This window comes from Centruroides vittatus, unplaced genomic scaffold (assembly GCF_030686945.1).
Source record: "Centruroides vittatus isolate TY-2023 unplaced genomic scaffold, ASM3068694v2 scaffold_861, whole genome shotgun sequence".
NCBI classification, from domain to species: Eukaryota; Metazoa; Arthropoda; class Arachnida; order Scorpiones; family Buthidae; genus Centruroides; species Centruroides vittatus.
This window is the reverse complement of record NW_027122718.1, coordinates 9,448,839-9,472,787: the sequence shown is the minus strand read 5'-3', so window position 1 is coordinate 9,472,787 and position 23,949 is coordinate 9,448,839. Positions and strand designations below refer to the sequence as shown.

General features: G+C 31.1%; 1 protein-coding gene and 1 long non-coding RNA gene across 4 annotated transcripts in view; both read right to left on the bottom strand.

The window, feature by feature from the left end:
- LOC136989963 (microcephalin-like) overlaps positions 1-23,949 on the bottom strand; it is a 305,005-nt gene that overhangs the window by 97,033 nt on the left and 184,023 nt on the right. The gene's annotated exons all lie outside the window — the stretch shown is intronic.
- Positions 6,868-23,477, bottom strand: LOC136989989 (uncharacterized). 3 transcript variants are annotated; one of them, XR_010882989.1, is made up of 5 exons: positions 23,418-23,477; positions 17,030-17,123; positions 12,503-12,839; positions 10,771-10,874; positions 6,868-7,168 (listed from the first exon to the last, which is right to left on the bottom strand). It is a non-coding gene; the product is annotated as an uncharacterized lncRNA (long non-coding RNA). The 3 variants fall into 3 exon arrangements; XR_010882988.1 differs by having other exon boundaries at positions 23,414-23,457; XR_010882990.1 differs by lacking the exon at positions 23,418-23,477 and adding an exon at positions 22,977-22,990.

Below are 23,949 nucleotides of genomic sequence, written 5' to 3'. Positions count from 1 at the left end.
ATAAAACGTTTTGTAAATCTGTACAAGTTTTGAGTGTTCTGCCGCTTACGTTATTTATCCCACGAGTCTCCTTATCTTTATTGCGCGAAAATCCCTAATGTAATGATTTTTAAGAACCCGGACCTGTACCACATAATAAAAGAAACAACTGTATGAATAATGGAATACTTCGCCAATAACAAATTCCACGTGTTAAATAAATGACAATTTGGAAGGGCCTATAACATGCCACATTTGCGTGACAAATGCTTTTTTAAAATTTAATTATTAACAAAGTGTATTTTATAACTGTATATAATTAGTTAAAATTTATTTTTCACGCAATGTAAGTTAACTGTAAATACAATTTTTTTCAGCTTTTGATTACATTTTCGCTTTTGTAATGAATTGCGTGAGTGTAAAACACTTCAATTAGTAATGTGATGTATTTATTAAATTATCGTTACAAATAACTAATTATTTTTCAATTAAATAAATGTGTTATTTAAAGTAAATCTTCATATATATAAATGAGACTGTTTGTTTGTTTGTTTGTTTGCTATACACCCTTCGTCCAATTGAACCAAATGCTACGTATACCAATTGCTACGAAACTCGGCAGTTACGTTCACATACTTCTAATTTAAGTAATGTCGTACATCCCACCTCAAAATATCGATTAATTTCTATTTGCACTCGATTTGCCAGTTTTACGCGTAGCGCCATCTATTGGCAAAAACTTTAAGAAAATAATAAATTAAATATAATTCTTACAAAAAATAAAATATAATTTGAAAAAATATATATTATATTCACTTAATTACTGCGACAATGATATAGAGCGAAATAGACACGCTATATTATTATTGCGACAGGTAGCATATAGCACTTGTGGAATCGAAAGTGTTACATGTAAAAAGTCTATAAGTATTTAATTTTCACAATATTCTTAATTCTTTTAATGGTGTCTTGCCCCTGTACTGTACATCATACTGTTCCTGTTAGCAAGAGTCGTGCCCGTTATCTAACTCCGTCCTTAACGCCCGAAAGACTTCATACTATTTGTTTAAATAAATAAAAAAAAAATCTTGTAAAAATGTGAGAAGAATTGCTTTTATGTGATAACTAGCAGATAGGCTCGGCATTGCTCAGGCAAAAAGTAACGATAGCGAAGATTAAGATTATTACGTTATAGTCAATCTTACCCGTTTTCACAGAATGCAAGAATTAGGTCCCCTGTTTCCAGACTAATTAGACAATTTTTATATGGGTCTAAAAATATGTTCGATTTCCCGCAAAAACGAAAAAACTGCATCCGCGTCTGTAAATCTTGCACGTCGCTTTCTTTTAACACTTCCATTGTTACTTAACCCTTCCATTGCAGTGAATTTTTGCCTGTGGGAAATCGTTGACCTAGTTTTAAACCACCCTGTCCAGACTCGTCCGTCACAGTGTTGTGCAGTGGCAGTGGCGTGACCGTACCGTGAAAGTACATTTGACGGGAACGATATTTTCACTGACGGTAAATTTTGTTTTCCAATGGATGACGAACATTTAATTGAAATCGTGCATCAACACCCTGTTCTATTTGATTTATCTCATTCGAAATACATGGACATTGGGTACAAAATTAATATTTTCTCTGTTTTGTTTAATAAAATACGAAATGCATGTTGGGGCATTCGAAAGTATTCAAAAAATATAGATTCGTCATATCAATTTTTTATAAAGAGTATGAAACTCCCATTCTGTTGATATTTTTTGTCCATGCTTGATGTACAGTACCCATTTGCAGCGCTTTCTTGATTGAATTTCTTTTTCTTCTTCATCTAAACATATAGCTATCATAGCCAATTCATCCTCAGAAAAGTCCATGACGACTCACCGACAGCACGGTCACGTCACTGTTGTGTGTAAATACTCATCACTGTGCCGTGCTCGACGTTACTGTCACCAAACGGTAACTGTGCCGGCATGTCACTGTTGTGTGTAAATGAACCTTTGGTGTACGTTCTCGTCACGTACCCTAACTGTGTACCAAATTTCAACTTTCAACTCCTAACCGTTTGGGATCTGCGCTGATTATTATTATCAACCCGTCTCGATTATATATATATATATATATATATATAAAGTGTTTATAGTTTTGGCAACAGATTGTGTAAACTAAGAGGGAAGTGTTCTCGTAAATATCGCGTTTATGGAAAACTTATTGGGTTGCAATTTGAAAAAATTGTAGACCTATAAATTCCGATTGTCGTCGCCTGTCTGTGTGAAAGTCTGTCGATCACACGAAGGGCCATCACAACCCATCCAACACGGAACACTTTTCAAATGTTAACAGTAGATCAGTATTAATTAGTAGTCGTTGAGGACAACGACTACTTTCGGTCGAATTATTTCAACCCTTTTCCCCAACAGTCCCTTCTTTTTAACGAACCAGCGGTATGGTGGCATTCGAACAGGAAAATGACATAATACAAGGTTACCGGCCAGCACAAAATATTATTTTAGTGATTTTCGAGGGTGCCGAGTTCAATATTCGTTATATTATAGTATTTGATTTATATAACTATGTAGGTTATCCTACGTAAGGGTTTATCATATCAAGTGCCCAACTTAACACATTTTAAAAATTTTCTTCCTTTACACAATTTAAAGAATTTTTAAAATGTTAGATTGGGCATTCGGTGTGATTAAACCCTTACGTAAGATAACCTTTGTACTTATATAAATCAAATACTATAATATAATATAATAGAAGGGTTAGAAGTACAAAATAATCTAATAATCTTAATCTTTGTTATTGTTTTTTGCCCATATAAATATTTATTTACTTCACTAGAATGATAACACTAATCTAAATTGAATGATACAATACTTGAAATTAATGAAGACAGATTGAAAATTGTTTTTAACCTAAATTGAATCCATTATTTAATCAGAATTCACCGCAAAAACGGAACCAAACCCAGTCATAATAACAACGAGAAAGGGAAAAATCAAACGACGGAACGACCGTGAATTATTTACAATAATGGATCGCGCAGTTGACATTTCACTTATTTAAATTTCATTTTCTCCCTTTTCATATATTACTATTACGCGCATTCAACGTAAATACATTAGTAATAAATTAATAGATTAATCATATTTGTATTTGCCCGCATCCGTGGTTTCAAACGTCTGAAATAATTTTTATCACAAACTCACACCAATTTATTGGTCTACTTTACAGAGGGTGGAGCCAAGACCATTCCACGTACGGTATCTATTGTACACGTGCATATATATAATTTTTTTCATTCGAGATGGATTATTAAACGCTCAAACATCCAGCAGTCAAATAAATCTTTACAAAATTCTGTGTGTGTGTCTGGAGGGGAGTCTATTTTGCTTTATATCTCAGGACTGGAGGAACCAAAAATTTTGAAACTTTGCAGGGATTATTTCTTTATATGGGACTTCGATACTATTAAAATTTTATGGTTAAAGGTCAAGGGGGTGGAGAGATATAGTGAGGTCATTCGTCATATCTCGAGTGGGTCAGACTTAATGAAAATCATATTCATTATTGGCATTTAAGAAGGAAAACACTAATCTCTACCATCAAAATTAACCCTTTTGCCTATTTTAATAATTAATATAAAACTTATTTTTAATACAATCTCATAACAGATGACGCCATACACAATTTTAACTTTTGTGTTAATATCTTAGTGTTTTTTCAACTTAAATATTCTCTTAGAGAAATTTCTCATAATTCAACAAAATTACTTCGTTTAAACTTTTGTTATTTAAATTTTATATCCTAGTATAATTGAAAATTATCTGACGCCTTCCTGGTCCCCTTAACCTTCCCTTCCAATGAACAGTAAGACGAGCAAAAAGCCCTTGCCGAGTTTTTTCTTATATTTTTGCTTGGCTCTTTAAAATATTTATTCAGTTTAACGAGCCATTAGATACAATCACTACATTTCAACATAAATTGTATCAAAATTTAAACTTATTTTACTAAGTATTGAATATTTAATATTAAACTATTTAATTTTTAACTACTGTAATATGTTATTTTTAACTATCACTATAAATAATTCTCTAGACTAATAGCTACAAAATACGTAAATAATAAATTAAAGCAATAGGAAAATCAGTTTATTTAAATTATGGATTGAATGAAAAGATTTTTAAAAGAGGAAAAAGTATTCTCATTTAAACTACAGCACAGAATTAACTCAGTCGCGTGGAGCTGGCTGTACTGAACCGAATAAAATAAATCTTTCTTACATGTGCAATTCAGATCACGGAGAAGAGATTTACGAGAGAAAAATTCAATCGAAATTTTTACCATCAGGGGAAAATACGGCGCTGTTCAGTCGGAAACTTACGTTTCTGACTGTGGGGTTAATTTAAAGATCGTGTTTAATGGGAACGCGTGCACTCCGTGTCGGAGCTGAAGGACATCATAGTGCCACACGTCTCCTAGATTCTTCCAGAAATGTCACATGCGGTAGTTGATAACGCGGTTTTACCATTGCAACACGTGGTCAACAGAGAAGGGTCCAGCATTGAGCAAATACTACAAATGTGTAAAACGTAATTTTATTTTTCTAATAAATTTTTTCCACTTGTCTTATAATTGTCACCCTTGCAGCATCACATTTTCCCCGGTGAGGAAAGTTTCAAGTAATTTTTCCTTTCCTTAAAACTCTTCCCGTGATCTGAATTGGACGTGTGCCGAGTTTCATTCGACTCAGTTCAGTAGTGCAGGGTCCACGCGTGCCAGAGTACCATCAGCTTAATTCTAACCACCCTGTATAATAGGGTTGCAATTGGAAAAAATTGTAGACATAAATTCTCACTGCCGTCAGTCTGTCCTTTCTTAATCTCGAGAACGGAGTTAGATAGATGAAAGTCGAGACCAGATATGAAAAACTTAGGGAAAGGAGGCTCCGGTTAACTATATATGAACGTCCGGTTTGCATTGGAAGTTACGTCATTTCAATTTAAAAAATTCCCCTAAAAGGAGTTAGATAGATCACTTGCACGACTCTGTTAATAGCAGGAAAAGTATAATGCACAGGGGAAATACACTACTAATTTGGTATACAATATAGTACAAGATTTAAATATGCAAGCATACCTGAATGTTATTGTACAACAATTTGCAAACGTCAGAGGATGGAATTCTGTGTAATAGTTAAAGTAATTGTAACGAAATTTGAAAACAATAGAACTATTTTTGTTTATAGAAAAGAAAACGTGATCCTTTTTTCAGTTGATTGCCAGATAACGGAGTCAAAGATGTAAAAAATCGCCCAAAAACAAACTTTGAATTTTATTAAAATTTTATTATTTTATAAGCTTAAAATTTTCTTTCATAAATATTTAAATTTTATTTTATTATAATTCAAAATAATTAACGTTTTAACAAATTTTTATATAATCTTGTATTTTAAGTGAATAGTAGTAATTCTTTTAACTTATAAATTTCTAAATTACACCAAAAATAAACTGTAAAATTAGTACTGTATTTCCTCTAGTTTCGAAATTTTTGCAAAAGAAAGAAGCACAGAGATACTTCTCGCATAAATAAGAATTATAAATAAAAAATAGAATATTTAAATTATATGGACGGCTATAATTTTGAGTATTATGGGCTTGCCTAAACGCAATCGGCCGCATGGATTAACGATGGGAAGCGACGATTTAGAATTGTACTGTGAGGATTTTAAAAACTCTTTTAACATGCCCATTATGGATTCGAATAGCAAAGCAATAGGAAAACGGGGTGGCGGGTGGGAAAGGACAAGATCTGACACATTACCCCGAAAAATTCTCAAGAATCCAACCGTGACACGAATCTCGATCCATGAGTGAAAAGCACGGGTCTCAAATTAATCATGTTTTACTATCTAATATAATGAATTGCGCTATTTGTAGCCTTTTCTCAGCGCAATTTCCATAGGAACCTGGCCATGGGTTAAAATTTAACGATTGAAGGATTGCATACATTATTACAAAATAAACACCAGTATATAGATTAAATACAAATTAAAAATATAGCCTAATTTTCCGATTTATTATGGCAACGAATAATTTGAATATTTAACTTATAAATTTGACAAATTAATTCAATTCAGCGATATTTTAATGAAAATATTAAATTCTTAGTGAAGTTTTCGGTCTAAAATACCAAGACGTTTCAATCCGTTATTACATACGATTTTAAAAATCTTGCATATGGAAAAACAAGGATTACACACTCACCTGAATCAGAATTGTTTAAAAAACGATGAAATGCATCGAGACGAGGAGAAAATTATCAACTTCAAGATGGCTACCGACAATTAAGAAAAGAACATTTCGAATCTATTGTTGGTTAATAGAACGTTATAAGAAATACGTCACTTGTTACGTGCATTTATACGTCATACTTTTATTCAACAATGATCACAAATTTGATTCTGGTTAGCATCAACCCTGCGGAGCTGTTGAATTAGCAAATAGTTGATCTTAAGCAGTATTATGCAGTAATTGCATAGATATAGTAGTACAATAGAGTCCACTAAACAGAGCAGTCCGCAAGAGCATTCTCCCATGTTCTCGATTTTCTCCATGTTTTACATTATCGGGATTCCACTTAAGAGAGTACCCGATAGAACAATCAGTTTAACCAATTTAAGCTCATAATGTTAACATAATACAGTCGAGAAATAACACTTAGTTAAATATATTAAACGTTTTTTTTTCAGTACAATTTAAACAATTTTTAACTCATCAAAACGTTTTAGAGAAATTGCATAAATATTGCTAATTTAATTTACTAATCCTCAAAAATATGAAGCAAATATAAAAAGGAAATAAATAAATAAAAGTCAAGTGAAATTAAACAGTACTGAAGCTTTATTCAAGATATGTATACACTTTATTAAATGAGTGATAACAAAATAGCTGTAAAAATCTGCAACAACTTCTTCCAATATAAAATTAAACAGGAGACAGTTTTAGAAGTACCATTTTTGAAAATTTCAACTTCATGGTAATAAATATGATGGATAGTTGGGAAATGTACACAGAACCACTGTTCCCAACAAATAAGGAGTCTCAAAAGCCTTGCTTCAATTATTTCTTCTTCTTCTTGAGTCAGCTGCATTTGTCATCCGTTTTCGAAATGTACCTCACAAATCTGCAAATAATATTCATATATGTAAATTCATAAGAAAATTGTTTCTGATACAAAAAATGATGAGATGTGGTAAAACGTGTTTACGATTTCACGATCTACTTACTCCAGGCCATTTTAAAGATATCTGAGTAACGCTAAACTATTTCATTTCATAATTAATTAAATAAGCTTAATTTTTGTTTATTTATTAAAAAACATTTATTTTGTATAGAAAAAAATCATGCCAAGGTAAAAGTTATGTTGTTATGTCATTATGTCTATATAATAATATTTTATTATAGACATAACAAATTGGAAATAAAGTTCATTTGAATTGGATAGCATAACTTCATGTATATCAGAAATTGTGTTTCAATTGAAAAAAAAAAATTGTATTAAATTGCCAATAATATGGTATTTAAATTTTATTTTTTTTAATTATTAACAGAAGTAAACTGATTGAAGAATTATAATAAAAATTCTATTTTTAAAAATATGAATTTATTTTTGAATATTTAATAAATAAAGTTAGCTTCTCAAATCTAAACTTACTTATTGTTTAATATGAAATTTTAAATCAATTCTCATATAATGAGTGGAATAGTACATTACTAATTGCATGGTTTCAATAAATTAACTCAGAAATTAAATCAAAATTCTTACTGATCTGATACAATAATTTACATACGTAATTATGAAAGTAATTGGAATCATTATATTATGCCTAAAAATCAAATCTGACCGTAATTCAATAGGTAACATTATAATAATACACAATATTCTCATCAAATTACATTTAATTTAAGTTGCATAAACTGATAATTTTTGGCAATTCAGTATTTTAACACAAATTTAACATGAATTTGACTTTTCTGTATTTATTTCTATCTCATATTTCATTATTATGTAATTAAGAAATTGTGAAAGACATGGCTACCAGTGTTGTGGAGTCGAAGTCAGTAAAATTCTTTCATCTCCAGTGACTCCAACCTCAAAGTTTACTATTGGTAAAACGTGAAGAAATATACTTTTCAATAAAGTATCTAAAGAAATTTCTTCGAAAACAGACACTTCAATAAATTTAGATATCAAAATGATATATTAACCCATTAAGGCCGTTTCACTGCAAAATGTTATGCATACCTCACACAACATGCTCTATACTTTCAGAAAATTGTTTTTATTAATTTAAGGCCCACCAGCGGCAGAGTGGTAAAAACACCTAACACTTATAGTTAATTGTGGGATTGTGCTTGGAAAGTAAACACTTATGATATCATCAGGCTTATCTTTACCAAAGAGCAGCAGCTCCCGAGAAAAAATTTGACTTTCATTTCAGGTGCCATAATTTTTACTTGGTGCAGTATTTTTTTTTATATCTCAGATGTTCTACTTTGGTTATCAATTGTTTTTTTTGACGAATTAATTTCTTCACTGCCCTTCTTTTGGTTTTGAGTTATTTATGACTATTATAGCTTCAACAACATAATTTGGACTTAAAACAGTCAATAAAAAAACAATTAAAAAATAAAACTGAGATCAGAATCTAATTACAACTAAAAGAGGATGAGAAAACTGCAGAATGTAATTAATAGGACTGTTTCAGCTTATTATTCACTAGTTAAAGTTCTCAGAGCCAACTGCACCTCCTCAGTTCAAATAATTGATTTTTTTCGAAATTTCATATTTTAAAATTCTGCTGTATACTTCATTTTAATCAACTGTTGGTAGCAAATTACTATTCCTGTTGTAGCTGAAGTGTGAAAAACTATTTTACCAATCGATTTATTACATTGTTCAACAAATTGTTGTTTTTTGCCATTTATTGTATTTAATTTTTTTTCCTTGAAAATGATTAAATGTAAATCAATTTTTGATAATTAACTAATGAAAGTAGAATTCTTTTGGCTGATTAATATATCTCTTTATGTGCTTGGAAGCTTTTCCAAGGTAAATTTGTTATATCCATTTTTTGATTCTCACCATCAATTTTAGTATGACTTTTTATAGAAAAATTTTACATAAAAAATATTTAGATACTCAGTGGTATCTTCCTTTTAAAAGTAATCACAGTGTGACATTTTAAAAAAGAGTAACATTGGAGTCAAAGTCACACATAACTCATATAATCCTAATAATCTTCTTAGAAAAACATTTATAAAATCCTTGACTCTTCACCTAAATGATACCGTTCAGGTGTTTCAAACAGCAAAAGAAAATTAGTTATTAGAACAGTTAGTTCTAATAACTAATTTTTTAAATGAATGCAGTTTATGACATCTATGGTCTAATTATGGACAATCTAAGGTCAAAAGAAATTGCATCAATGGGTGATAAGCAGTCCTCCCACAAATCAAATAGCAACAAACAGTACTGGCAGACAAAGTCTGATGCATTGCTGTTGATGTGAAGTCTGCTAATAAGGGGTTGTCCATAAATGAAGCCCACATTGGAAGGGGGAAGGGTACAAGTTGGACAAGGAATGGGAGAAGTTGAGTTTCAGTGGATGTCCATTTATTTCATAAACTTTTATACAGTTCATGCCTTTCATTTATATTTATTTCAAGATTTCTTGTATGTTTTCTTTTTACTTCTAGTATCTATCATTCATAAGGTGGTAAAGGTTTTAAGGAGTATCAAGTTTTGTCGGACTCTGAAGACAGGAGGGGGTTACAGAAACTTGGACATATTGGGACAAGAGGGGGAGGAGGAGTAAAAATTTCTAGAAAAATGCAGACATAATTTACAGACAGCCCTTAACATACAGTATGGGTGCATGTCCTCCCATACAATTAATCATGAGAATGTGGCCCAGTTCCCTAACAATAGTGAATACAGGCCTCCTCTGTCCACTGATGCCATTATACTTCCATTTTGTCCCAAATGAATGACAACCTGATGATAGAAAAGTCAATAATTCTGTCGTTCTCAAAATCTAAGTGTAAGGAAGATCATACTATGAACATAGTAAGATCTTCAGCAACTTAGGATGATTGTTCACTACAATGTCACTGACTACACACCACACACAACACACACACACACACACACACAACACACACACACACTTATGTAGTATCCAAGTCTGAGACCAAGGCTTAAATCCTATCTCAGATGTTTTGAACTGTTAATACTCCAAGACTGTACCATCTCTTTCTATCTGAGTTTGTACTTTCATAGTAAAGTTATGCTTCAGTTCTAATAATTTGATTTGTTCATTGTTTCTGCTAATTCATTTCAAACAAGCTCTCCAATATTTTTAATAAAAGTTTTGTTTTTCTGATTGGCCATTTTTAAACCTCACTAAAGAAGAAATTCTGAATTTATCATGTCTAATATAGTGAGTTCAAAAATAATTGCATCACAGAAGACCTTATGAAATAAAACAGCAAAGTAGTTTTGTTTTCTGTAGGGTCATTGCCATAGAAGCTAAGCTAGGCACGTTTTTCATTCAAAAATGATTAATAAGAGATAGTAGGATAGTGAATAAAAATTGCTAAAAATGCATAAAAAAGCATAAATGCAAAATAAACAGATGCTAAAAATTGATTAAAACTTATTATGACAGTAATGATCAAAAATAAATTTTACTTAAGATTAATCTCTTGTATTTGCATACATACCTTTACATCTAAGTAATATTACACAGTTAGCAGGTAATCATCATGTGCAATGCTATCAATGCTTTATAAATTTACATTTATTTTCCAAAATGTCCAATAATTACCTGGAAAAAAAAAAACAGATACATATTATTTTTAAGTATTTCTTTGTTTTTCATTACAATTTAAGATTTTAATGTAAATCAGTTAATTAAAATTTCATTCACTTATTTTCAGGAGAACGAAAGTTTTATATTGCATCATTTTACACAAATACAACATTTATTGGATTTTTCATATAAAACGTTTCTATTCTTTAGTCAAGAAATGTGGTATCAAAATCTGTAAAAATATTCTCTTAAAATGGAAGCAAAGTGGATTTAACACTTGATGCATTTCTTTTTCCAAAAAATGCAAAAATGCAATACAAGCAACAAATGAAATATCGTATTTTATGGTGACAATGGTGTTGTTGAATAGAAAGTTATGCTAACAGTATGGTGAACAGCAAAATAAATCATTTGTTATTCTATTTTAACAACCAAGCAAAACAATTACTTCAGAAATACGTGTTTAAAAAACTAAAATAGTGTGTTAAAAACTAATTTAAAAAAAAAAGCTAATATTGGGAACAGAGATGATTCCAATTACTTTACACAATCAGACATCAGAAACACATTGGAATAAGACTTTTATAAGCAAGTAGATATTATTTTTATCCATAAATTGTTCTTTTCTGAAATATTGCATTTGAAGTTTTTACCCCGAAAATAACACTTTATATTAAAAAAATCCAATATTTTTATTAAATATGTTTCTACTATTAAGAAAACTCAAACATTAAAACTCTGTTATATATTTGATATCAATTTTGTTAGTTTTTATCTTTACAAACATATGGCTTCAATTATAACTGAAGTCAAACATTCTGAATTTGAACAACGAAACTGCTGGTTTAAAAATGTCTATGTATCGAATTGTTTATAAACAACAACCAACCAAATATCTTAGTCTCCGAACAAACTGCCTTATAGTAATTTGACAGTTTGCTTGGAGAATAAAGTATTTACGTTGTCAATCATGTGCATTTATATAAATACTAGAAATTCCCCCATCAAGCATGACGGAATACTTTTTATGAGAAAGTAGATTGAAGAATTGATTAAAGTAGAGATTTCAAGAAATTCAAGAGTTGTTAATATTCCTACAAATTAAGTAGTTTATACTATCTGTTGTAACATAAAGAGCAACAAAACAAAATTTCACCTGGAGTGGACGAAAATAGTAGGAGTTATAGAGAATTCGCTTACACACACAAGTAGTAGTGGTTTGGGGACCACTTTGATCGCAAAATTAATTTTTCAGGGGAAATCTTAACACATACCAATCACAAAATTAAAATTATAAATAATTTTTAAAAATAATAATTTTAAAATTTGTTGAGTAAATTAAAATGTTACAATATTTGGAGGCTGGTATCTATATTTTTTTAAAAATATATCACTTGGATATATGATAAATATACTTAAAATTCATCTTGTTGAAACTTCTAATGAAAAATTACTTTTTATTTATACTTAAATTTAAAGATATCATGGTTGAGAATATTTGCTATTCTAATATTTGAGTAAATTTAAAACATGACAATTTGAAATAATATTTTATCAAATTTATTATTATAAAATTAAGTTGTATTGATAATTTTTTAAATAAATTTGTTTTAATACCCGAGTAAAAAACATGACACAATTACTTGTTGGATGAAGGTCTCTGTCCTCTCCCCCGACTCCAAGTCCATTCCTTTTGTATTCCGAGATGGTCGTTTGACTTTATCCAAGAAAACAAAAGCTTTGATATTCCATTGCCCACGAAAGCTTTCTCAGTCTCATGTTTGCGCAATTTTGTTATTTCATTAGTGGTGTCTACCTCTTCTTGGAGATCTCTCGCAACGATGATGCTTGAAAGTAACACGACTATTTGAAATTTTCCAGCATTGCTTTTTTATCTTGCCCTTATCTTGCTGTGATCAAAGCTTCCCAAACCACTACTATTTCCATTTACAGTAGGTACTATAATGCTTCAATGATTACCTAAATGAAAATAAAATAAATGAATTTTTAAAATTTATTTATAATATTCATTATAATATTAAATAGAATAAATATATAAATGAATCAGTCAAATCAATTATTCATTCATTTACTTTCAGGAGAACGAAAGTCTAAAATTCACATCATATTAATTATATATGTACACAAATATAGAGTTTAAACTAATGTATGCCAATTAAAAATGGTTCAATTATTTGTTTATAAACTATTTGATATAATATGTTGTATTAAAAATAATAGAATATTTAACAATTTAGCATAAAGTAATTTAAAAATGAGTACATAATAGCTGACAATAACCGATCGTCAGGAGTACATAATACCATAATAACCGATCGTCACATCATTTAAAAGTGTGGCGAATCTCACCCCACCAAAGTCAGGTGGTGAGAGTACCAACCACAGTCACTTTAGGAAATGGACTCTGACCCTACAACTAAACATGTAGTATTTTCTTTGTTAAATAAAATTTGTAATCTAATTTTGTAAATTTGGGAGTGCTTCAAATTTGACGTTAAAACAGGATTTTATGTCATTACAAGCAGGTTTTTTAACATTATCTAGTTTAGTAAAATCATGGGACCGATAAAAATTTGACGTTATATTATGGTTGTCGTTACATCCAATGACATTATAATCGAGTTAAACTGTACTTAATAAACAGTTTTTTCAAAGTTCCATTAAAATCAATTAGAAAATATGATTTATAAATACAATAGCAGGTGCACACTGTGTAATCATACCACTGACATATACATGATAAAATCTGATGTTTCAATGTGAGTTATATTTGTTTTTGTTAGTTAAATAATTACAAGTATTTTTAGGAATCTGTATATGGAATCATCCATAAATTATGTAATGCTATTTTTAAACTATCAATTACCAACCTACCATTAAATAAAACGTGCTCAGCAAAAATTATATAAACAAAATCTAACACCTTATCTTCGCTGAGAGAGTTTAATTTTAAACAAACGTTTTCGGCCTATTCTATAGGCCATCATCAGGCTAAATAAATCGAATAGTACCGTTCCATAAGAACGAATACAAATATTTAAACTTAAAAATTAACAACGGATTAATACAAATATTTAAATTTAAAAATTAACAACGGATTAATATAAATATTTAAATTTAAAAATTAACAACGGATTAAAAGATGATACATAATAAACTAATATCGTATAAAATTAAAAAACAAAACTAAAAAACAAAATAAAAATCAAAAATAAACTCAGAAAAAACTTCTAAACACAAGCATAGAACCATAAAATAAACATGTAAATTAAGAGTTCCTTGCAGAGTTTTTAACCATATACTTCCAGGCCGATGGAAGGCCCTCAGCGTCCCTCGCATTTATACACGCCCCTTCCAGTTTGCTCTTGTAAATCTCTATCTTCTCAGCGGTCCTCGCCAACGTTGGGGAGCTCACGGGTTTTATAATGTCTTATGACATTATAAAACCCGTGTCATTGCAAACCGCAATGGGACATCAATAATTCTGAAAAGAGCCCCGAACCTTTATAAGATTTTAAGGAATGACAAGGATAGCATTAGGAAGGAAGAAAAAGCAGGTGTGTATAGGATACCATCACAGCTGCTTTTTCTTCGCTGAACGCACAGCTGGGAATTAAGAAAGATTATATCAGCGTTACGACAAGGAGTTTGAGTGTAAGACTCAAGGAGCACAAGTATAACATCAGAAAAAGCTCCAACACCACGGTACTTTCCCAAATGGCTCAGATCAAAAGCTCGATAGTTAAATGGGATGAAGCGGACATTAATTGGGATGAAGCGGACATAGTTAATTGGGATGGTTCTTAATTTACATGTTTATTTTATGGTTCTATGCTTGTGTTTAGAAGTTTTTTCTGAGTTTATTTTTGATTTTTATTTTGTTTTTCAGTTTTGTTTTTTAATTTTATACGATATTAGTTTATTATGTATCATCTTTTAATCCGTTGTTAATTTTTAAATTTAAATATTTATATTAATCCATTGTTAATTTTTAAGTTTAAATATTTGTATTCGTTCTTATGGAATGGTACTATTCGATTTATTTAGCCTGATGATGGCCTATAGAATAGGCCGAAAACGTTTGTTTAAAATTAAACTTTCTCGGCGAAGATAAGGTGTTAGATTTTGTTTATACCAACCTACCTTCCTGTAATACTCCTTAACATGTCACACATACTCAACTCCTGGATTGACCCCCTTAATTGTACTAAGGAATAATAGCACAAACACAGTGTCAAACATTACACTACTTTATTAATTACATACACATCAGTGACATAAACAGTACTATTCAGTTAATAAATAGACACTGTTTTTCAGTTAGTTTAAAACTAAATTAACACCTAAAACCAGTGTGTATGTATTAATTGTACTAATTTGGCATCAAGTATATTCATCAATTTTGCGTGCTATTCACTATGCAACTCTGGAAAAAAGAATCATTGTTACCTAAGGCCTTATGGATCTTAGCATTATGTAATGTTTTTGTAAACACTCCCATCCTCTTGTAATGCATCATAATGATTATCTGATATACACTAATCCATATCTGCATTATGTAATTTATAGATAGCCCTATGTTTATAAAATGAAGAATAATTTAAAATTAATAGCATTGATTGGCTTTGAGAGAGATGGATTTTAGGAAAAAATTACAGAATGTAAAATGAAAAAACTGCTTTAAAAAATTTAAAAAAGTAAATTTTAGAAGGTAAGATGAAACTGCACTATAATGAAACCAGATGCACTGCCATTATTATTGTCCAAACAATAATCATTTCATCTCAAATAACTATAGATTACAGGCTTAAGGAGCATAGATACTCCATCAATAAGAGCTTGGATACTACTGTGCTAGCAGCTTTCGCTAACTATAGATTACTATTGGAACTGAAAAATTTGTCTGCTTTTAGAGGTGTCTGCTATTAGGAGGTACTGGTACCGTACATGCTGGTAGCTACACTGTATTTTAATGCAATCATCACATAATGAAGAATACAATGGATTATGAAAGCATTAAATTTGCATTATGAATGCAAATACAGTAGAGCATCGATTATCCGAATAACAATCAACTGAACCATCAGTTAACCAAAAGCATTCCAGTCGGCAAATTCAAATTTCCACTAGTGCTGTGGCGCTGCAATATTTGGTTATGTCTTGGGCTACTCCAATATTATTTTTGTTGGTGTGTGTGTTTTAGCTAGCAGCACTGGCGTGACCATGAGAGGATACTTAAGGATGCGCCAGTATTTCAACGAGGCTTTTTCCCCTTTATGAGTGGTGAGTTTTGCTTCAGCTTGTCAGAGAATATAGCCCAAGCAGTTGACATCTCCAGATAAACCCAAGAAAAAAGAGTTTTGCTTGTTTTGTGTGGTGTTTTTCCGAGGATCGTATGTCGGGACATGTATCGTGCTCAATCGGAACATTTTTGATACTAGATTAACTTCCAAAATATAATTTTTCTTGTTTTTATATTTTTCAATATATTTATTTTGTTTGTGTAAAATAAAGAAATAATTTTTAACGATACAATTTTCAACAAAAAAATTTTTGTTAGGCTTAACATCGACAAAAATTCAATGCAAAGCGACATGCAATGGAGAAAAATTTCAACATGGGATAAGCTAATATATTTTTTCATACATGATCAGTTATCCGAACAACCCTAGTCCTGAATTGTTTCGGGTAATCGATGCTCTACTGTATACCAAAAAGTATAAGTAGAATATTTAATTAAAATTTATATTAAAAATATATATTATTCATATTTTCAGCCATAAAAAGCTCATTTTAATTGAATTCTGAATAGCAAACAGATTAAACAGGATATTTTAAATGGAACATAAAAATTATAGCAAAATATATACATAATTATTAATTCATCAAAAACAACGAGCAGAAGTAATGAAAAAAATGACTGTTGTTATAAGCAGAAGGGTACGAAGAAGGTCAGTTTAGGCAGTGAGAGTTCAAACATAATCCATAAATTTTAACAAACTCAATATAAATGTAAACTAAATGGAACTGACTTCAGAATGCTTTATTCTGCATTTTACAAATTCAGATAAGAGAGAAATTTAGTTATTATTAATTATGACTAAATTTTTTTAAAGATTTAAAGCCATCAAAATTATATAGATACTCACACATGTCAGTTATTTTTCAGGGTTCTTCATATTAAGCTTAATTCCATTTTTATTCAAAAATAGTATTTAAATCCAGAAATTCATCAGCAATTACCTATAAAAACATAAAATGAAATTTAAACATTTCTTTTTGTCATTGATTCATTCATTAGATTATTATTATAATGAAATCAGCAAAAGGAATTCTCGTTCATATACTTTCAGGAGAACGAAAGTTTAAAAATCACATCATTTTTAAATATAATAGCTAATAATGTAATAAAAATTTTAAATGTTAATTAATTTTAATATAATAGTTAATGATGTAATTTAAAAATCTTCTAAAAAATATTTTTTCCAGTCATAAGAAAAGAAGACAAACACAGTTTCAGTTATCTTTTCATTATCAGTTATCAAAATCAATACATTGTACACTTTACAAGGAGGTAATTTCTAATTTTCTTGATGGAAAACTACAGGCTGTATATGTCTGCCATTATGTTACATACATAGCTACATACATATCTTCCATCATGGCCTTACAGCAAATGTGTCGGGAAATTCCTTGTATCACACATTGAAAGTTATCCTTCAATGCAACAGATGATCCCAGTGTATCTGAAACATTGTTCCTTAACAATTCCCACAAATATTCATCCAGAGGCATCAGATCTGGTGACCATAGTAAGTACAGAAATTCTGATTCGCAGGAAATGACATGTCCTGGAAAAGTGACCTCCAAGAAGCTCAAATTTCCCCACATATGTGGCACATTACCCCTATACTGCTTGAACACTAAATAAACATTAGATTTTGACTATACACATTATGGTATCATATATGATGCATGAATAAGTTTCAATTATTTCTTTTTGGACCACCCTACATATATATGTTTATATATATATACAGCTCCATCTATAAAGAAATTGCTGCTCGTACAAGCACAAAGACTCAACACGATATATGGGCTATTGCACAATGGCAAAGACAGGACTGACAAAAGTCAGGCACCAGGTGCATACATGGTTCCCCTCAGAGACAACAGATTTCAAAGAAATTTAGTATACATCGGGTCCACAAAGCTCTCTAAGCAAAAGATTACAGGAGCACAGATATGATATCACTAACAAAAGGCATACTACAGCCCTATCCACCTACACCACAGACCCCGACATAAAGGCCAACCTCCATAAAGCCAAACTGGTCAGATTGTCACATCGGATTGAACACCTTCGAAACCTTGAGGCATTAGAAATTTACAAAACCAGCTTGCATGGCAACTGTATTAACACAAATGCTGCCATTAAGATTTCCTATGCATGGAAGTACTGTTATGAAAAAATGGGCAACACTAGCAGTTATCAACCTTTTTCTATACCATTATTTATATCATATTATTCACTGTTTATGGTATAGATATATGTCTATCGTGGTGGTAACATATATGGATAAAAGTTGTCTACACGCACTTAGATTGTTCCATAGATTTTAAAATAATTTTTGAACATGTTGTTCCATACATTCCATAGGTCTTTTAAAAATAATTTGTAAATATTGTTCTTTGCATTCCAAGTTCAAATCTTACCGGTTTATAAACCTGAGGAAGACCAGGGTATGGTCAAAAACGTTAGTTATCCATTAAAGTGTTGTTGTTACTGGACTCCTAAGGATCTTGAGTGCGACATATATACAGAATGTGTGTGTTTAATTTATATGCAAAGGTCTGAATTATTTGCCTTAAACTTGATAAAACATATTGTAAGTTTGAATTAAAAAAAACATTTAAACCAGAAAACATGCTTTGCATTTTAGTGATCTCAGTCTTTGAGACAAAAAATGGAATGAGATATTCACCTGTATTTTTATTGGAGAAACTTCTTCAGAAATTCTATCAAAATAGATTGATGACAATGAATTTATAGCAAGACTCACATTAGATCTAAAATATTCTGAGTCATTTTAACTTGAGAATCCTAGTAATGGGAGTTAAGTACAAAGAATTTAAGAAATTAAGAGTCAAATTTTAAAAATTTGTTTCCTGACAGTCATTGATTTCAGCCAAACAATTGCTGGATTATATCAGACTTTATTAATGCTACTAACTACTAATTAAATTTAAAGTAATATATAATAGGGTGTACTATAGATTACCACTTATGGAATTTCAGGACTTTGATTAAATATTTGAACTCGGGACCGAGACGAGTTCAACGGTACCCTATTTTTGGACCAGAGACGAAAAATAAAAAAGTTATCATACTTTTTTAACCCTTTCCCGGCCAGGGTACCGATCTATTGTTACCCTAATTGTTTCGCAAAACGGCCAGGGTACCGATTCATCGTTACCCTGTTAAAAATCGATTTTTATAAAATTTATCGACATCAGATGTCAGCACTTGATGGTATCGTCTTGTTTATCGTCTGTTTCACATATTTTTGTCCAGGTGGTGTTCTGTTGATTTAAAAAATTTTAATTATCGATGGTTTTTTTTTAATTTTTCATTTTCTGATTATTTTTTATTTTATTTTTAGCATATTTATGCAATAATATTACTATAATAAGTTCATTAATGCTATAAGTTTATTCAGCTATAATATGTTAATGCATCATAAATATTCAAGTTATGACCTTCAGTTCTGATTTTTATATATTTTTTTAATTTTTAATTATTTTTTAAATCTAAAATAACCGAAAATGTTACATCTATTGCTACTGGTAATCATATGTTTATTACGAAAATAAATAATCTTGTTTGATATAAAATGAATAAAGTATATTAGTTCATTATATTAGTTGAAAGCAGAATAAAGTTTAGATTTTAAACAAATGTTTGATATAATGTGCGATAATTTCACAAAGAATAAACGTACATGCATAAATGTTATATCAAATTGTACAGAACAATATTGTACATAGGTCATATTGGCTCAGTGACAATAAGAATGAAGTAACCAGGCAATGTTAATTTTGACAAATAGTAACAAATTTTCAAGTCTGAATGTCAGTTATCATATATTATTTTTTTTTCTCATAAATTTTTCAAACAAACTTTATTGAAATATGTCCTATTTAAAACTAACTATATTGATAAATATATGTGATTTTTTTCATATGAATAAAATAATAATTTAATTTTTAGTGAATTTTTAAAATAATATTGCCTGATTCACCTATTTTGACCTTGGCCGTTTTACAAAATAAGGGGGCGTGGCAAACGGCAGGCTAAGGGTTAATGCTCTCATGAAGATGGCACCATAGTTGCTAGTACTGCCATCTTGCGGTAAAGTCTGCAAACCATGACGTCGGACTACGGTCATCTCCAGGAGGGTTAAACGCGCGATATGAAAGCAGAGAGAGCGACGCGACTTCCGATCATCGCACGTTTGCCATTTCGGTTAATGTTACTCATGGCAGCAAACATGGCGGCCGTTCCCACTGTTTGTGCTCCCGACTGACCTCCCAGAGGGGAACCGCTGGCAGGCCACCATGTGCTAAACGTCACTAGTTATTGATTCACGGTAGTTCTTGAACAGAGTAAAAAAAGGGGGAAAACGTCTACTAAAGGCAATTTTAATGGCAAGCAACGCAACTCCTGATCGCAATAGCGAGGCTGACTTAGTGGAGAGAGCGACATGACTCCCTATCATCACGCGATTGGTGGAAAAAAGTATGATAACTTTTTTATTTTTCGTCTCCGGTCCAAAAGTAGGTTATCGTTGAACTCGTCTCGGTCTCCTGAGTTCAGATATATATCGAAAGACCCGAAATTCCATAGGTGGTAATCTATAGTATCCACATATAATATAGCAATAATTCGCCTTTGATCTAAAAATTGGGTCTGTGGAGGTTATGAACGCTAAGAGTCCAAGTAGCCGACCTTATAGATGGAACGACTACACGCGTGCAGGAAGAAAATGCCTTCCAGGAGGTGTTTTCAAAGGAAACTGGCCCCTATTCAAGCATTACAGATGTGGAGAAAACCCAGAAAATTCCACATGGCCAGCCCGTCCAAGCAAGGCGCAATCGGCACTTGTGCTGTTTAGGGGGTATGGCTGTTTGAAAGGTTTTCTTCCATAAAATTAATCAAATCTACACTAATTTCACTCGAATATTGCCAAAACACGTATAATTTGTTCGAAATGATCGATATAAAATATGCTACGAACAAAAAATTGTCGGAATACTTGTCGAATGTACCCCGTTCGAAGACGCCATTGCTTAAGCTTGTTTTCGTCGCAGAGCGTCACATCAAACAGGACGCATACGAAGAGTGTCACGTGACAGTTGTCGGCGCTATTCCATCACGTGACTACTCATCTCTGATGTGTTTCCTGAGAACTTATTCTTTTTGCGAAGAATTCGCTGAACTTTGGAGACATCACGTGATAGATCATAATATACTATTAATTTTTTTTTGTTATTAAAAACGACTTATTATTATTATTGACTATATGAAGCAGCAAAAGTAAAACCGCTGGCTAACGACAATAATTCTATCATGATTAATATTTATCATCATAATATATATATCAGATGCAACATAAGATGTCTAATGTCTTGATGTAAATAAATATAATTCAATTTTGTTTAAGACATGAAAGAGATTAACCATTTAAAACAGAGCAGAATTATTATATATCACATTATCATATGTTATTATATGATTTTAATCCATATTTAGAATGGAATGATGTTTTAATATTTCTATTAATGATGTCTCCAAAGTTCAGCGAATTCTTCGCAAAAAGAATAAGTTCTCAGGAAACACATCAGAGATGAGTAGTCACGTGATGGAATAGCGCCGACAACTGTCACGTGACACTCTTCGTACACGTCCCGTCCGATGTGACGCTCCGCGACGAAAACAAGCGTAAGCAATGGCGTCTTCGAACGGGGTACATTCGACAAGTATTCCGACAATTTTTTGTTCGTAGCATATTTTATATCGATCATTTCGAACAAATTATACGTGTTTTGGCAATATTCGAGTGAAATTAGTGTAGATTTGATTAATTTTATGGAAGAAAACCTCTCAAACAGCCGTACCCCCTAAACAGCACAAGTGCCGCGCAATCCCATGACCGAACTCAGAGTTCAGGGACAAAGACCGCTTGGGTGCATATACTTTTTGTTTTGTATGAATTGATCTGTAAAAGCAGATCAGTCCTTGTCACGTGATACAGATAGTTTCTGTCATGGCGAAAAGTATACAAGTAGGATCGAAGATGGCGGCAAACATTTGTAAGTTATTAATAGTCTCTCCTCGTTAGTTAACATATACTGAGTTTTAAAAATATTATACGTATAATATCTTTGTAACTCTGTATATGTTAACTAACAAGGATCAATTAATTAAATTAAAATTATCCATTTTATCTCTCGATATTAAAACTATTAGTTAGTACTAAACGACATACGTTGTTATGAATTATCCTTTATTTGACAAAATTGTTTGTGCTCATTCATACGAATTTTAATTCGTATTACTCTATGAATAAAATTGTTTTCCACAAAATAACATTTAAATAAAAATTTTACAAACTTAAAGAAAATAAAACTTGCAGAAAAGATGAAAGTGCACGCCATACATTCTTGAAGTTCAACTTCTCAAAATTGTCTCTAAATACTTATTTTTTCATCTCAGTTTATCGGATATTTTAATAATGATGTTTTTACTTGCCATTTAATAGTTTTAAATAAGTTTCTTTGTCAACAATTAAACGTGTTTCTTCGTTATTTACTGTAAGCTTAACTTTAACCATGGAAGCCGCCATCTTTAATCTTTTTTATCCGATCCAAACGATCCTATTCTCCGCTCGGATTAGTTTGATCGCGATCCAGTTGATCCTAGATGGCGTTTGTATACGCAAATAGAGATTGATCGGATCGCAGTAGTTCCTTTGCATACACGATTTGAACGATCGAAGTGATCTTGGATCAGTTTGATTCCAAAAGTATACGCACCCCTTGTTTCACCTAAACAGCCATAGCACGTAGTCTTTAGCTTTGTGACGTCACGAAGTAGCAACTACGGATACGAAATCGTTCTGTAATTAGCCGCCAGTTTCGGTTGTAATAAGAATGGTGACCAATTGTATACGTGAGCGAAAAGAAAGAAAACTTTCAAAAATCATATCGTTCAAAAAATACATCAAATCCCAACGTTACACACGTATACTCTAAACTTGTATATTCCAAACTGTTCAATTTCTTATATGTTCCGTTCCTTATAAGAAATTGAACAGTTTGGAAAAAATTGTCGATTTTAAAAGGACCCAGTAAGTGTTAGAATTATAATTACCAAATAAAAGTACAATTGAAAACTATGTTTAAAAAACTGAAACTTTAAAGAAAATAATTTTAACAGTAAAAATAAACTTAAAATAGAGAAACCTACAGACCTACCCACGCATCTGACACGTGCTTTAGATGTAAGGGAAATACATGTTGCCAGATTTATCAGCTTATTCAATAATTATTATTAACACATTTCTTATTCAATAAATAATAAAAACTTAATTATTTTTCATTTTTAAAGATCACACAGACAAATTTTTATGTGCTTAGATTTTTTATTTTTAAATTGATTAATTAATATTTTTCTGTGTAGTTTCGTTTAAATAGTGTAACATTAAGTAAAGTTTTATTTTAAAAATTCTTATATTATTTTGTCATAAAAAATAAGAATTTTTGGACCTCTGAAATTATAAATTCTTTAAAAAACTACCAAAAGCATTTGAAAATAAATACGGTTCAAGTTAATGAGGCAGTTTACCGCTCTGTCAAACCTGGAATCTTATCCGGACGAGTCGGAAAAAAAAACCCCCCAGGAATTTCTCGTGGTATTCCGTCCCGACCCACTGGGTTGCCCCAATGTGGACCTGGTCAAATCCATAATGGGCTTGCTAAAAAATAGATCCACAGTACACACAGGGCG